Source organism: Hemicordylus capensis, chromosome 4, assembly GCF_027244095.1.
Source record: "Hemicordylus capensis ecotype Gifberg chromosome 4, rHemCap1.1.pri, whole genome shotgun sequence".
Lineage (NCBI taxonomy): Eukaryota > Metazoa > Chordata > Lepidosauria > Squamata > Cordylidae > Hemicordylus > Hemicordylus capensis.
Window position 1 is genome coordinate 299,819,342 of NC_069660.1, and position 15,845 is coordinate 299,835,186.

Here is a 15,845-nt window from a genome sequence, read left to right on the forward strand (position 1 = left end):
TGTTGAAGGAACTACACTTGCTGCCAATAAGTTTGTGGGCAAAATACAAGGTGCTGGTCATTACCTATAAAGCCCTAAACAGCTTAGGCCCTGGGTATTTAAGAGAACGTCTTCTTCGCCATAAGCCGAAACCACCTGTTATGATCATCCAGAGAGGTTTGCCTGCGGCTGCCGCCAACTCATTCATTGGCTACTCGTGAATGGGCCTTCTCCGTTGCTGCCTCTGGACTTTGGAATGCGCTCCCTGTTGAAATAAGAGCCTCCCCATCTCTGGCAACTTTTCAAAAGGCAACTTTTATTCACCCAGGCTTTTAATTAATTTATAGTTATAAAAAACGTTAATACCAGGTTTTAAATGGTTTTCATGTTTTTAATGATTTTGTTTGTTAACTGATTTGATGTTTTAAATCATTTTAATTGTAAACCACCCAGAGACGCAAGTTTTGGGCAGTATAGAAATATTTTACATAAATAAATAAACAAATGGATAGGCTGCTCTCAATGATGTCATCACTTCAGGTGGGTATAGCTTAGCAAGCCCCTCTCCAGCTTCCTTCCCCTGGGTCTGTTCTTTTCAGCTAGAGCTGGACGTGGTTACAACTGCAGCCCTAGATAGCTGGCAACTCTTAGCCGATGGGAGAAAGGGTGGAGTGTTATGAAGCAACATATCCAGGGAAGTTGAAAAGCAAGAATTAAAATATTTCCCATTGCTAGGATCTGAAAAAATATTGACTGTTCCAAGGGCTCTCATGTTATAGTGTGACCCTTGCAGTTTGCTCCACAGCCTTCTCCAACTATTTCCTTTGATGTGCTGCCTGTAGTAGAATAAACTTTGGCAAAGACATGGACATAAGTGGGGGAGGGGGAGGGGCAAGCTGGTCTCCTTGAAAGCTAAGAACAAACTGAATGGAAACAAGACACTTAGCTAAGTGTGTCAGTCAATTAGGAGAGAAAAAATCCAAAAGGCAATGCAAGGTATACCTTTATTGGGACCAGCTATCATGTCACAGAGTCATAAGCAAGCATTCAAGTCCACCAGGACTCATCTTCAGGGTGGATATTAAACAAAACAACGAGTCAGGGGAAGAAAGTTAGGAGTAGAGGGAAAGCATCAAGGTCTCCAGTTTTTGTAACAGTGGTCTTCAGTGGGTGGCCAAAGACTTTAGTGCATCAGAGGTATTGTGTGAAAAGCCACCCACCCCTAGCACAAACCTTTCTCACCCACCATATGCCACCATTAACCCCCTTTGCACACGCATGCGCACACACTTACCTCTACCTCCTTTTTTAAAAAACCAGCGATAGCCACTGTGCAGCACATGCACCCTCCTCCACCTTCTTCCTCACACGCCAATGGACTGCTAATGAAAAGGGGAAGGAAGAAAAAGAGGAAGTGAGAAAAGGGCACTGGAGGACGGGAGATGAGTCTTCACCCTTTTCATAGTCAGCCCAGTGCATGAAGGATGTAGGGACATGCACGGAACTGGCGGGGGGTGGCTCGAAGGCGGAGTGGGATACCTTTAAGGGCAGGGGAGGGTTCTTTTACCCCCCCCCCACCATGTTTCCTCCGCCAGTGCTGCGTGTCTTTAAAAGGGTCCGGCGCACACATGTCGGGTACTTCCGAACACTGCTGCCCTGCCGTTATGGTACACTGCTGTCCCACCAGACCTGTTTAAAGTGCAGTGCCATGGGGGAAACGCGGAGGGAGGGGTAAGAGCACCCTCCCCTGCCCTTAAAGGTATCCCCCCCACCTTTGAACCAGCCAAACCACCAGTCGTTTGAACTTGTTCGGAGGCTGGTAAAAGGGCCTCCATTCTGAACAGGTTAGTGTACATCCCTAGATGGAAGAGGCAGCAGCAGTGAGCAAAAATTGGAGGGGGACCATCTCAGGGTGGGTCCAGTGGTGAAGAGCTGCTCCAATGGCATGTAGGGCAGAGGGCAGCAGGTGAAGGGGCAATGAGGACATCTTGCTGCCCCACTGGCAGCCCAGCAATCCTTTGCTTGAGGTGACTGTCTCACCTTGCCTGGAGTTCAAGAGGTTTCATGCAGACTTGACTAGTCTGTATTACTTAACTTGGAAGGTGGTGTAGCATCATGGGTAAGAGACTGAGCTGTGAATCAGGGTTTCCTCAGTCTGAATTTCACCTCTGCCATGAACTCACTAGGTAGCCTGAGGCAGACACTCCTCAGCCACAGCTCCCAGTCACAATATGGAACTAATAATACATGTTTCCTTACAGGGATGTTGTAAAGATCACATCGTGAAAATACAGGTGAAGTGCGTGACACACTCAAAAATATATGCACATAGTCAGTGATATTAATTAAATACACTCTGCTAGGTGAAAAACAGATTCTAAGTTGTACTGATGGCTACTGGACAATGAAACAATCATGGCTGTTCTCCCTTGCCACTGAGTATCATTAGCTCCACCCACCTGCTTATCTGTTAACTGCACTCTGAGCTCATAAATGTTCCATCCCATTGACTTTCATGGGAAAGTTTGTGCAGGGTTGGCCCCCATCAGTTTTTTTCCTTCAAATTTTTTTAACACCAACGTATCTGTGGTTCATCCCTTGTGAGTCTGCCCTTCCTCTTGCCTGCAGGTGCTCCAGTGATGCATTCATAAGGATAACATTTCCAGTTCTTTTGGAAATAGATATAAAATGCTGCACCTATAGAGTCAATTCAAGCTGAACTGGTTAATATTTCTTAGTAGTTAGAGGGCATCTAGCCCTCAAAGGTTAAGGCTTATCCTCTGGTGACAGGAAATAATCACCACCGCCCTCCTCCAATTTTAAGATCCTCTCCTCTCCTGGCTGCACCTTTTTCAACAAGTGCTTTCAGCTACCATGAAACAGCTACAGCAGGCCAGTGTTAAAAAGGCTTAGCTGATGTTATTCTGAATGAGTCACTGGTGGCCTAGAGAAATTCAAATCCCCCTCCTGTTCTTATAGCCACCAGATTATGCCTCCTTAAATTGCAACATATTGAGAAGAAAATGGCATTGGAATGCTTGGATTGGAGCACCCTTTGTTTAAAATATTTTCTCGTTACCCTGCGGCTCTGCAGAATGGCCGAAAGGTGTTTTCCCTGGAGAAGCTGGTGCACATCCATTTGTTGACTTTGAATCCCTGACATTTAGGAGCACAATGGCTGCCAGCCACAAATAATGTGCATAGGACTAGCCCCACTGCAAAATGAAACGCCAAACACAGCAACCCAAGGGGCAGTTGGCATGCAGAATACATCTCCCAATGCAGCACTCCTCTCTGATGCACACTGACATGTGTCAATCACAGCCAGTGAGCCCATTACACAATATGATATGGCCTTTTGGCATCAGCAGTACTAAGAGAAAAGTACCACCCATCTCAATGGAGAGCAAAGGAGATTGTGTCCAGCAAGGTCGATTTTCCAGTGAAGGCATGCCACTTTATTGCTATTAACTGGTTATTGATTGATCAACAAAACAATTGCAAATATCATGAGCATCACATTTTGGGATCAGTGTTGCAGAAATCCGTTTTTTATACTAATATCTTGCCAAACTACCGTAAAGTTATTGACTGAAATACTGTGCAATGATATGTCAGCCTAGTAACACTGCATGCATGCAAACTGCGCACGTTACACAAATACAAAATGTGCATAAATATGTAAGCCCACTATTTCCATTAGGCTGACTCGCATGTAACACAATTTGTGCCATTTCTGCATTTGCACAACTTGCATAACTTGTGTGCACGCAGCGTTACTAGGCTGGTGTATGGTTGTACAGTATATCAACCACTAGCTGACCTGATGAGGAAAATTACCCAAAGAAGTCCCATTGTAACTGAAAGAAAGGGTGTCGTCAAGTCGATTTCGACTCCTGGCACCCACAGAGCCCTGTGGTTTTCTTTTGGTAGAATACAGGAGGGGTTTACCATTGCCTCTTCCCACGCAGTCTGAGATGATGCCTTTCAGCATCTTCCCGTATCACTGCTGCCCAATATAGTACCAGCCAGAATTCGAACCGGCAACCTTCTGCTTGTTAGTCAAGCATTTCTCCGCTGCACCATTAGGTGCCCAACTTGTCCTTTTAATTTCAGTGAGACTACTTTGAGGAATTTTCTTCATTGTCTCAGTCACTATTAATTACCCTCTCCATTCCATCCCTACCTCCTCCCCTCTTGCTTTCTTCTGGGGTGATGCAGTCTATGAGTTCTAGTCAGACATTATGTTGTACATGCATACAGGTGTCTGTGCATGTATACATGTGTTTATGTGAATGATTGCACACGAGTTCATTTTAAAAGTGAACCTGAGTACAGACCCTCTCAAATACAGGCATAGATAGGAAATATACTGCTGTACGTGTGTTGAATGTAATGTGTGAATAACTGTACATGTGTACAGACCTGTACATTACATGAAAGCACTGTACACAGATGTACATGCATTGAACATATGTCAGTAGGGATATGGTTTAAAATACAGGAAGCCAGACGCCTTCAGGAAGACTACGAGCACAGCATAAAGCCTTTTCTCACTGTTGCTCCCCAGAAACCGGTATTCAGAGGAATACTGCCTCAGAATCTGATGCTTTTATGTAACCATCTTGCCTAACAGCTATTCATATACCATTCCTCCATGAAGACATTTCCTTTTAAAGCCATCTAAGGTAGTAGTTATGACCACATCTTGTGGCAGTGAATTCCATAAATTAATGAATTCACCTTGAGCTCTAAGCCCTGTCCAAACATTATATTGGACTCATATCCAGGTGTCTGCTCACACCTGCATGTTTTTGTGTGTGTTGGGATGCCATGTTACGTGGTCACTTGGGTGGCCCTGTGAAGTCTGGAGAAGGGTTTGGCATCCCTCCTCCGGCTTTCATTCCCTTTAGGGGGCAGTAGAGATGAGAAGGGCCCAGGCTGGTTGGATCCCAGTAGGGTTGAGAGGGCAAGACAGGGAGAGCTTCAGGAAACAGCTGCAGCGAGACAGCTAGGTTGGGTGTGGCAGGAAACAAGAAGCTGGAAGTAGGCATTAAGCCCTGTCAACTCTGCAGTGGGGCATTTAAAGACAAGGCAGCCAATGAGGAGAGGCTGCTTCTGAGTATGGGAGCCAGGAGTTCTCCAGGAGAGGGAACTGTCTGAATGCAGCAAGCCAGGTGGAAGACTCAGGTGACAAGCTAACCTCTTCCCTGGCTGTTCCTGAGGCTGACCTTTTTGGGGGGGTGCTCACCCATGCATTCAGGAGTTCAAGCAGGGCTAGGAGCCCACCTCGTCCCCTGGGAGTCGGACAGTGTGAATGACTGTACATGCTTTCATTTAAAAAGTGAACCGAGGTACAGGCTCCTTCAAATGCAGTGTAGAGATAGGAAGTATGTACACTCAACATAGTGTGTGAGTAATTCTACATGTGCACAGATCTGTACATGTGTACACACTGTATACAGAGTGTAAGTGTATGGACATAACGGGCTCATTCTCACGACCCTAAACAAGTGAGAAGCAGCATCCAGCCAAGGTAGGAAAGCTGTGTGCACTTCCTATCAGTGGTTGTGTGTTTGCAAAGATCAAGGTAGTTGGAGGGAACGGCGATTCTGTGGATAGGATCAGTGGCGGCTGGAGCAGGTGTGGGCAGGGTGGGTGGGTGGGAGGCGCCTTTAAGTGTAACTTTGTAGGTGCTTACCTCCTGTACCGCTGCACCTGGAAGCTCTTCCCAGCAGTGGCGTACCACCCAGCACCTGCTGTGGCGGAGGATCAGTTCCACCACTCAGCTGGCAGAGGCCATTTGCATGGCCAGAAAATGGCCTCGGCACAAAGGGGTGTGCTGGGCAGCACACCGCTGCTGAGAAGAGCTTTCAGGCATGGTGCTACAGGAGGTAAGCAGCTACTAATTTATCTTGAAAGGAGCCTCATGCCATGCCTCCCAGCGGTGCCCACACCAGCCGCCACTGGATAGGATGGGCCCCACATTCTCTCTCCAGCATTTTATTGACGATGGAAGAAAGGCTGTCCTATCCTGTCCTTCCCGCCTCTCACACGATCACTCTCCTCTCCTCCTACCTGCTGATTGGGAGCACTTATGACTCTTCTACCCTGTCCTTTAGCGTCGTGAGAACAGCCCTAATGTATGGATAGGGCTCTGATTTCATGAGTTTCTGCTGCTATACCTAGAACAGCTTCATAGGTTATCTCCAAAGAGTTTACACCAACTGCGTCACCTTCTCCAACATCACGTGGGTATCTCATTCAGAAACAACGGAAGTCTACTGATTGTTGAGAATCTGATTTCTAACCATTAGCTTGATGAAACATCAACTGACCCCCATCCTGGGCTATTAATCGGTAACTTGCTCTACAAATAAATGATTGCCCAGCAGCCCCAATATTATATAAAGTTCAGAATAAACAGATCAAAAATGTACGTGATTGTGAGCCAAGTAACCATACCCTTTATTAAAAACAGACCTGATGGGGCAAACAATGAATGATACAAGATTTAAACAAACAAATTCAGCTAAATGTTCACCAATGAAGGTTTTCCCCCTTCTGTGTTCTTCCATAGGTTATTGTCAGTGCAGAAGCCATACTACTTTAAACGTAGCCTGGAAACTTCCGTTAGTTTGAAATCCGGCAGTCAGATTGGTGTCCAGGGCAACTCAGAGAGATCATATATCATTCCTGTTATAAAACTGTTGTGTTGACTGCCAAAGTTTCCAGGTGAAATGCAAAGCACTAGGGGTTGCCTTTAAAGCTCTAAATGGCTTAGGCCTGGCTTGCCTAAGAGAACACCTTCTTCTTCTGCAGGATCCCCACAGCTTATTGTCATCCAGGGAGGTCCCCATATGGTTGCCATCAGTACGTCTGGCAGCCTTCTCTGTAGTCACCCCATTATAGGCTGAATCCAGGACATGTCTGCACTATCGCTGCAACTCAAATTAAAGTTAAATGCACTTTATTCCATCCTGATCTAAGGGTTTAACTCTGGTGTGTAATAAATCGGCTTGATTGTAGTCCATAAATGTATACAAGTTTGACACTGCTGTTGTTGTTACTGTTGGTGGTAATTACTTATATAGCAGAGTATTTCGGGAGCTAACTCACTCCCATTATAGCAGAAGTTAACAGGGGCAACGGCTTTTAAAAAATAAGCATGGAGATTAATGTAAGGTTAAACTCATCTACTTTATTCAGAAGTACAGGATGATAGGAAAAGACCTATGTCAAACTTCTGGCTACACGTTGGTCAGAGAGAGAGACCTACAGAAGCATGGTGCTCAAAGACAGAGCTAGAAGCATTCTGGGAAGAAGAAAGAGGAAGTCACTCCCAGGAAGTTCCTGAGTACATTCTATCCATAGAGGTGTCATAGAGGCAGAGATAAACAAGAAAAGAGGAGGAGACCCTAAGTATCTATCTCAACTCCCAATGCCCCTAGTGGTCATTAGAGTTACTGGTGCAAAAGATCGATGCAATCTGGAGCTAGATCCCCAACAGTTATAGCTTCCTTGAAATAACCTGGGAGTTGTAGTTTTGTGGTGATCTTGGTTGTTCTTTAAGACCCATTACCCTTTAGATCCCTAGCTCCCTTTGATTTTACCTGTGACACCGGCAGGACGGAAACTGATTTCCATTTGCAATGTAGACATTTCCCCATACCTCTGTGAATGGTAGCCCCCACAAACATTTGGGTCATCCATTGCCTCATGGAATTGTTTGTCAGGGTGATGTTCACACAACAGGCTTTACCCCAGGTTTACTGCAAGGCTTTACTGCAAGTTTGAGGTTGCCCAAAAAAACCGATGCAAAAAGGCTACACTCTAACATGTAATGAAAAACCTGTATCATGTGTGAATTGCTCCCCCATAACTCGCATGGACTTTGAGATAAATCTGGCAGTTATGTGAACGCACATCTTCCATTCCGGAGGAGATACGAGCTAAGAGCCCTGTGTGAAAAATGTCCTGGTGTTGGTACAGAGCCAAAAACTAGTTCTATGTGAAAGCAAGAATGTCTGAGTATTAAGAACAGACATACCTATACATAAAAATAATGCATTAAGCATAAAAATCATTCATTAAGAAGTGATAACTTGTGCACGCTACAGTCTTGAAGTCTACATCAAAGGCCAGTTCTGTAGGAATGTAGGGAGTTCACTCTTCTTTCAAAGCAAATGCATTTTTATTAAAAACGAGGTGAGCTAAACACATCATCCTCTTAAAATATTTTCAATCTTAGCTATCAAGAGTTAAAATTTATGTACTGTGATTAGACTCTTTTTAAAAAGTGTATACTCATTTTCTAAAAGAGAAAAAAAAAGAAAAATTCAAGGCCAACAATATAATTCCTCAATGACCACAAAAGGCTGCTTTTTCTCAGTTTCTGTTCCACATTGTGTACAAATTTCTTTGGAGAAGCATTTGCACATGCCTCCATATCCTGGGAGACTGTGTATTATTTGCATTAAATCTTTCTCAATGGATTTAGGCAGATTTTTAAAAATGTACACAATAATGCATTGTGTGCCTTGGATGGAACTGAAATAGTCAAGACATGACAACTTTATGGTTTGTAGCCTGTCAGTCTGTCCAAATAAGACAAATCCAGGATGCAGTATGGAAGCAAAAGCCAACAAAAAAACAAAAAAACTTTGGGTTCTCAAAAACTCAAAGGGGCTTTCCTTGATCAAGCCCCCAAATTAACTATTCAAAATGGCAGGGATGGAGTTGTGAATGGTTGCCCAGACTTTAGTTCTCAGAGGCTTGCAAAGATGCCCACCCTTGAACAGCAAACTGATAAAAAGTTTTTTTTTTAAAAAAAAATCCCCACCAAAACCTGACACCTTTAAATTTCATGCACTAAAGAGTGACCACTGAGGGGCTATAGCTCACTGGAAGAGCATCTGCTTTGCATGCAGATGATTCCAGTTTCCCAGTTTCCTGTTTCTCCAGATATGGATGGGATAGAGCCCTATCAGAAAACCTGGAGAGGTGCTGCCAATCAGTGTGGACAAATCTTACTAGATTAAACACCAGTGTTTTACTTCATAGAAGACGGTTTTGTATGTTCATAAGGATACACAGGATATTCCCAAAGAAGATGACAATATATACATCTCATGGGGCAAGAAAATCATCTTGAAAAATGTTTTTAATGCACACCTGACATATTTTATCCTTATGGCTATAGCCTGCCCCCAAATTCAGAGGAAAGATGCCTCCAAATACCAGTTGCAGAGAAGAAGGCGGCAGGGTTGGGGACATGCCTTCACCTTACATAAGAACAGCCCTGCTGGATAAGGCTCAAAGCCCTCCTAGTCCAGCATCCTTTTTCACACAGTGGCCCACCAGATGCCTTCAAGAAGCCCACAGGCAGGGGGTGAGGGCTTGCCTCCTCTCTTGCTGATTCTCCCCTGCAACTGAGAGTCATCTTGCCTCTGCGGCTGGAGGTAGCCTGTAGCCACCACACTAGTAGCTATTGATTGACCTGTCTTCCATGACTTTGTCTAAGCCCTTTTTAAAGCCATCCCATCCAATCTAGTTAAAGCCATCCAAACGTTCTGCTTGTGGGCTTCCCAAGGCATTTGATGGGCCACTATCCCGATGATCCAGTAAGACTCATCTTATGTTCTTATGTTTCCCCACCTCTTTCCCATAGAAATGGACTCTGAGCTTTAGATAGTTAGTCTCCCTTTGGGGACAGCTCAGAGCCAGCCCCATGTCTGAGTAGACTTATGGCACATGAGCACCAAAGGCCCTCTCCTCCAGTGGGGTAGGGCTGGTAATCCATGCTTAAAGTGATGCCATTGTATTAGGTGCACAGGGCTCAACTCAAGGCCCATTTCATTCCCTATGCACATCCAATGACCATGCTATAATCCTTGCTCAGGCAAAATACCTTGCAAGCTTGTTTGGAGTTCCAAACTATGATTTATGACGGATTGATAGCACAGCCAAGTCATATCAACTAATAGCCAAGGAGTATGTTTTTCTTTTAATTTTAGAATCCAACAGATTGTTTTCTTTTGTGCTGGGCTGTTTATTATGGCATCCCGTGCAGGGTCCTGCCCTTTTTGAACGGAATGGCAGAGAAGGAGAATGGCTGGCACTGATTTGGTCCCATGAAAAATGTGTGATATCACTGAATAGGGAACCGTTCTTGGAATCTATCAAGCCCATCTCTCTGTAATAGCACAATTTTCAAAACTGAAATTTCCTCCTGTTATGTCTCTAGTCTAGAAGGAGGTGCCATAGGTTTCTTGATCCATTTACTCTATTGGTTATGGTTGCAACAGCTACTGGCCTTTGATGCAAAGTATGGTGACTGGTTATGTTGTCCATTTTTTATTATCGTGGCTGATATACTGTCCAACAAGGCACCAGTGCAATGGGAGAAGCACCAGTTCAACTAACTCTGTTACACTGCCGGCTCAGCAGTAGAGGCAGATTTTGACAACTCCCCCTTTCCCAGGAAGTGCTCTGTGCCATCTGCAAATATGTCCCTGAGGGTTGTGCAACCCACAGGGACATATTTTCAGGTGACACAGAGGGCTTCTAGGGGAAGGGAAGGTTGTTGAAATTCACACACATACACACACAAGCAGTGTTTAGTATGGAACTCTTCAGAAACACTGGTGCTACACTGGTGCTTCTCCTGTTGCACCAGAATATAGATGTCAGCTGTTAGGTTTAAAACATTCTGTTCCATATCATAGCAGTCTTCTGCTGATTCAGATGTTAAACCTAATTTCCATGGGTAACATTTAGAAAGGATTTTGCTAATGTTCAGCCTAAATCTTTACCTGCTGACTGTGTCACTTCCCTAAGAGCCCAAAGTTCTGACTGATGGGAAACAGAAGCGGCCACCAGTGAATCAGATTGATCACTCCAGTTAGCGATTAATCTGAGGTCTGCTCTATGCTGAATGTAGTGCCCAGAATAGGGACTAAATCACTCCGATTCACTAATATGTTTTCCATTTCCCTAAAATCCACAGCCTTATCTACACATACAAGAGAAAAGAGGTTTCAGTTTCCATTTTTTGTTTTATCAAACCACAACAGCATCATCAGGGGGATTAAAGCCAAGACCTGTTCAGCCTTGGCATGGAATCTTGGAAAGCAACTCAGTTAGTCCTGAGGCTGGGTACCTCCCTGTGTGCAGTTCTCTGTCCAAAGAAAAGCAGGAAGTGGTAGATTTTGGTCTTTAAGGAGAAGGTAGTAGGGCTGAGAAAAGCTTGGGTAGACAACTAGAATCCTGGATATTTAGTCCAGGGGTTCCCAGCTAGGGTTCTCAGGTGTTGTTGGACTACACTTTCCATCATCACAGTGGTGATTTTTCAATAGCAGGCCCACCTACAGCATGCTGCAATAGTCTGGCTGAGGAATGGCTAAGACATGGATCACATCTGCCTTCTCTGGAATCAGGCATGGCTGGTGCTCTTAAGTTGGGCAAAGGCATTTCTGGCCATGACCACCGCTTGAGCATTCAGGCTTAAAGCCAGGTCCAGGAGCACCCCACAAGCTACAAACCTGAGTTTTGCCAGTCAAAGTATGTAGGATTCTTAATCCCATCTCAGCAGTTCTCTTCACTTCTGTCTTGTGTGGACTGAGCTTCCATTTGTTTTCCTCCCCCAGTCCATTATCATCTTCAAACACTGGTTCAGCACCTCACAGATTAATCAACAAAAATAAATAGTAATACAGCCATCCCTTGCCAGCAGTGAGGGTTCCTTTCTGGCAAAACCCCGAAGTTGGCAAATTCATGGTTGGCGAGGTATTATAGTCTATGGGAAACAGAGGATAATAAACAGGGAATAATAAAGGAAAAAATGCTTTAAGAATCAGGAAAAATCCCTTAATATCACCAAGAGTCGCCAAGAGGAATGAGCAGATTGAACCTCTGGAAATGTTTTAACCCCCAAAAAACAACAACAACAACAACAACAACACTCACATGCACTTCAAATCAGCAAGGGTCAGCAAGAGGAATGAGCAGACTGAGTCTCTGAACCCTCCCCCCCCAAATCACAACACAACAGCCCCCAAGCAGTGAAATACCACGCCAACGGCGGATACTCAAGTCACAACTGGCAAGACCAGTCACAATATTTCTATTGCCTATACTTAAAACCAGAGTTGGTAAAACCAGGGTTGGTGAGAGATGACTTTGCCTAGTCTTACTGAGAGTCAGTGTGCTGTAGTGGTTAGAGCAAGGATTCTCAAACTTGGGGCCAAGGTCATTGTGGCTGGGGATGATGGGGACCCAATTTTGAGAACACCTGGATTAGAGTGTTGGTCCAGGACCAGGGAGATCCAAGTTCAAATCCAGTTGCTTGGCTCTCACAGGGTTGTTATGAGGATAAACATAACCATGTACACTGCTCTGGGCTTGTGGAGGAAGAACAGGATATAAATGTAAATAAAGATATTGTCCTTTGCTCCAGTGTTTAGGACATCATATGCATATACATTACGTCAGTAAATCTTAGCAATGACCTTGTGAAGTAGATCTTTGTTATTATACCCAGATGCTAATGTGGATCTGAAACTTAAAGAAGTTCACTTAACACTACCCGGTAAGGTTGTGGCAGAAACAAAATCTGTATTACAGTCTTCTTGGTTTGTTGCTCAGTTCTTTGGCCACTATACTGGGGAACTTGCCCAGATTGTGCATCTCCCTAAATATTTCATTTATTCAGAAATGCAGTTTGATAAATGTCTTGTCTTTTACAATCATTTCACCCACATTTGGATCCCCCAGTCTTCTAAAATGTTTAATGCACCCCTCAATTATACAACTGACGTACAGCAAACAATATATTTATTAAAATCTGAAATAGGTGCATTTTCAAAACATGGAGGCTGGGACTGATGTTCGCATCAACCAATTTGCAAAATCAATGAGAGCTCAGTACAAGTTGTGCTAGAATCCTAGAACCCAGCTTTAAGTCATATATGGGAATGAAGAGCATAGACTGAAATACCTTAAACTGCTCTTGCTGAGACCTCTCCAGCAAGAGATGGAGAGCGATGTGGCTCTATATTTCCAGATTTGTAAGTGTGGGTCACGCCATCTCAATCTGTCATCACCTTATGCTCCATACGATATGTATTTGCTTGAGAAACCTTGGATAAAGAATAAATCCTGCTACTAATATTTCTACATGATGCCAAAGTGCTAATAAATATATCTTCAGAGCTGCTAGGAGGAACAGGCCATTAAGAAAGCACAAAGTGGCATCCAGCCAATATCTTTTCACTCTCAAAGAAAATAACTGAAGTCATACATTGTTACAGCTGGAAGAGACCTTGGAGATCATCTAGTCCAACCCCTTGCTCAGTGCAGAAACTGCTACTCTATCCCTGAGAGATGGCTGTCCAGCCTCAGTATGAAAGCCTCTCGGGTTCCAAATCCAGTATTTTGGGGTTTGTTTATTAAACAAGGAGCCGGATCTCACGAGCAGTGAGACCCGGTTTGGGAAGCTAAGCAGGGATCCCCACACACAAGCAGAGTGGGAGCCCTGGGTGGCCGGATTGGCCACCCACACGATTGCCGGCTCCATGATGGAGCCGGCGGGGGCTGGGGGGAGCGAGGGTCGATTGGCCCCCGGAAGCTCCAGCACGCTGGCGATACCCCCGGAGCTGGGAAGCGACTTTTTGCCTCCCCTCCAGGGGTCTCCTTATGAGTAACCGCAGCACAGAGCCGCACTGCAGCTGCTCACGATTTTAAAAACCAGGTTTGCGGAGTGCTCGCTCCGCAAACCTGGTCTAGGGGCAGGGGTATTTAGGCGGGTTGCCCGCTTAGGAACCACCGGGCTCGCAGCTGAGCCCGGTGCTTCACACGTTGGGATGAAATCAGGCTAGCCTACTCTAGCCCGATTTCGTCCCATTGTGTGAATAGCCTCAAGGTGTTTTGAGCCATGGAATTTTAAACAATATTTCCTATTGACCCACATTCCAGTCCATTTAACTTTACCACTGACATGTGAAACTTGCTAGATGCCATCAAAATATAGCGAGTTCCATGCTGCAATTTGTCAAAAAGCTCACCAGGTTCTTCCCTCTGACCAATCAAACGTCCACCTGCCTACAACCCTGGCTCCTCCCACTGAGTGCGTACTTTAGAATCATGTGGCATAATCCAGCCTCAGAGGCATGATGCTGATAAATACCAGTTGCAGGGGAGCAATGGCAGGAGAGGGGGCAAGCCCTCACCCCCTGCTTGTGGGCTTCTCTGAGGCATCTGGTGGGCCACTGTGCAAAACAGGATGCTGGACTAGACAAACCTTCAGCCTGATCCAGCAGGGCAGTTCTTTTGTTCATATATGTTGGCACTGGCACACCTGCTCACAGGTGCCCCCTGTATTAGTGGCACACAGAGACTCTGCCTCACAGACAGCTCCAACTTGTGCCCCTATTAAGTGCAACCAAGGTTTTTCAAATAATTAAAGAATGGGCTGTACAATTAATGTACATGTTACATTAAGCACATTACTTAACACTGATGTGCTTGTTCCTCTTAAACTAAGTAGCAATTGGCTCATGACCCCCATGGATTGGGACTGCAGTGGAAGGAAGAGGGGCTTTATCCCTAGCCCCTATAATGGCACCAATCCAGATCACACACAATAAAAGCCCCCATTGTTTTTATTTTTTATTTTATTTTAAAAAAATTTTAATTAACACATGTTTATACCGGCCCTACAAAGGTTCCTGGGTGGTTCACAATCTAAAAACACAACAAAGAAACAAGTAATTAAGCCCCCATGAGAAACAGATGTTGACAGTAAGGGGCAATTAAGGGGCAATTCATCACTAATCATCCAGCTTTGCTGAACAAGCTGCAATAAAGGGGGCAGGAAATTATTATTAGTTATTATTATTATTTCCATTTTATATCCCGCTCTTCCTCCAAGAAGCCCAAAGCGGTGCACTACATACTTAGGTTTCTCCTCACAACAACCCTGTGAAGTAGGTTAGGCTGAGAGAGAAGTGACTGGCCCAGAGTCACCCAGCAAGTCTCATGGCTGAATAGGGATTTGAACTCAGGTCTCCCCGGTCCTAGTCCAGCACTCTAACCACTACACCACGCTGGCTCTTTGCAGAAATGAAGCTACTAAATGTTGCAGGTGATCTTTAGTGAACTGAGTAAACGTTATACAAGGATTTTGGCCCCAGAAAGGGAATTGCTGCATAATATAGTGCTATTAAGTGCTATGTGGAACCGCCATTTAAATTCAGCTTCAGGTGATTGAAGAAAAGCAATGCTTCAGCAGTGCTAAAGGGCTCTCGTGTAGGAAGTAACCTGAATAATTGGTCTGCTTCTGGATTTGTGCCATACTGGAAGAACATGACGGAGAGGAAAACAGAAAACATTTTTAACAATGTTCCAAACCAAGGCTCCTGAAATGATGGGCCAGTCTGGAGGGGAAGGGTCCAGGGATATTATAGTCTAATTGGATCATCAGAGTCAGGGTCCCGCTCCATGCATACAAAGGGAGTATCCGTGTAGAGCCTGACCCTTCCAAATATAAGAATGCAGAAGCCGATACACACAGGACAGGTCTTTCTGTGCTTAGGAAAAGCAATGTTCTGTGCCGCAAGAACGATCTGTGACTCACAACTCTGCTATGAGAAATCCTTTACCGGTGTGCTGAGTTTCAGAGTAAGTTAAGCCAGTGATTTCAATAATGAAGAAGGGTGGGGAACAGATAACGTTCAACGGAACTTAATTTAAGATGACATTATGTGCTTATTCCTTAGGTATGTAGGGGGAATATTTATTCCAAGAGGAGGGAAACCCCATAAATATGATCATATAATACAACATCTGGGCCTGACTTGGCTGTACAT

The 15,845-nt window shown here is 44.6% G+C and overlaps 1 long non-coding RNA gene across 3 annotated transcripts in view; it reads right to left on the reverse strand.

Moving 5' to 3' along the window:
• Window positions 1-243: 243 nt before the first annotated feature.
• Window positions 244-15,845, reverse strand: part of LOC128322037 (uncharacterized) — a 37,799-nt gene continuing 22,197 nt past the window's right edge. For all 3 annotated transcript variants that reach the window (XR_008305487.1, XR_008305486.1, XR_008305485.1), the window contains 3 exons: window positions 12,977-13,118; window positions 1,274-1,361; window positions 244-625 (listed from right to left, as the gene is read on the reverse strand). This is a non-coding gene — a long non-coding RNA (uncharacterized LOC128322037). The remainder of the gene's footprint in view (window positions 626-1,273; window positions 1,362-12,976; window positions 13,119-15,845) is intronic.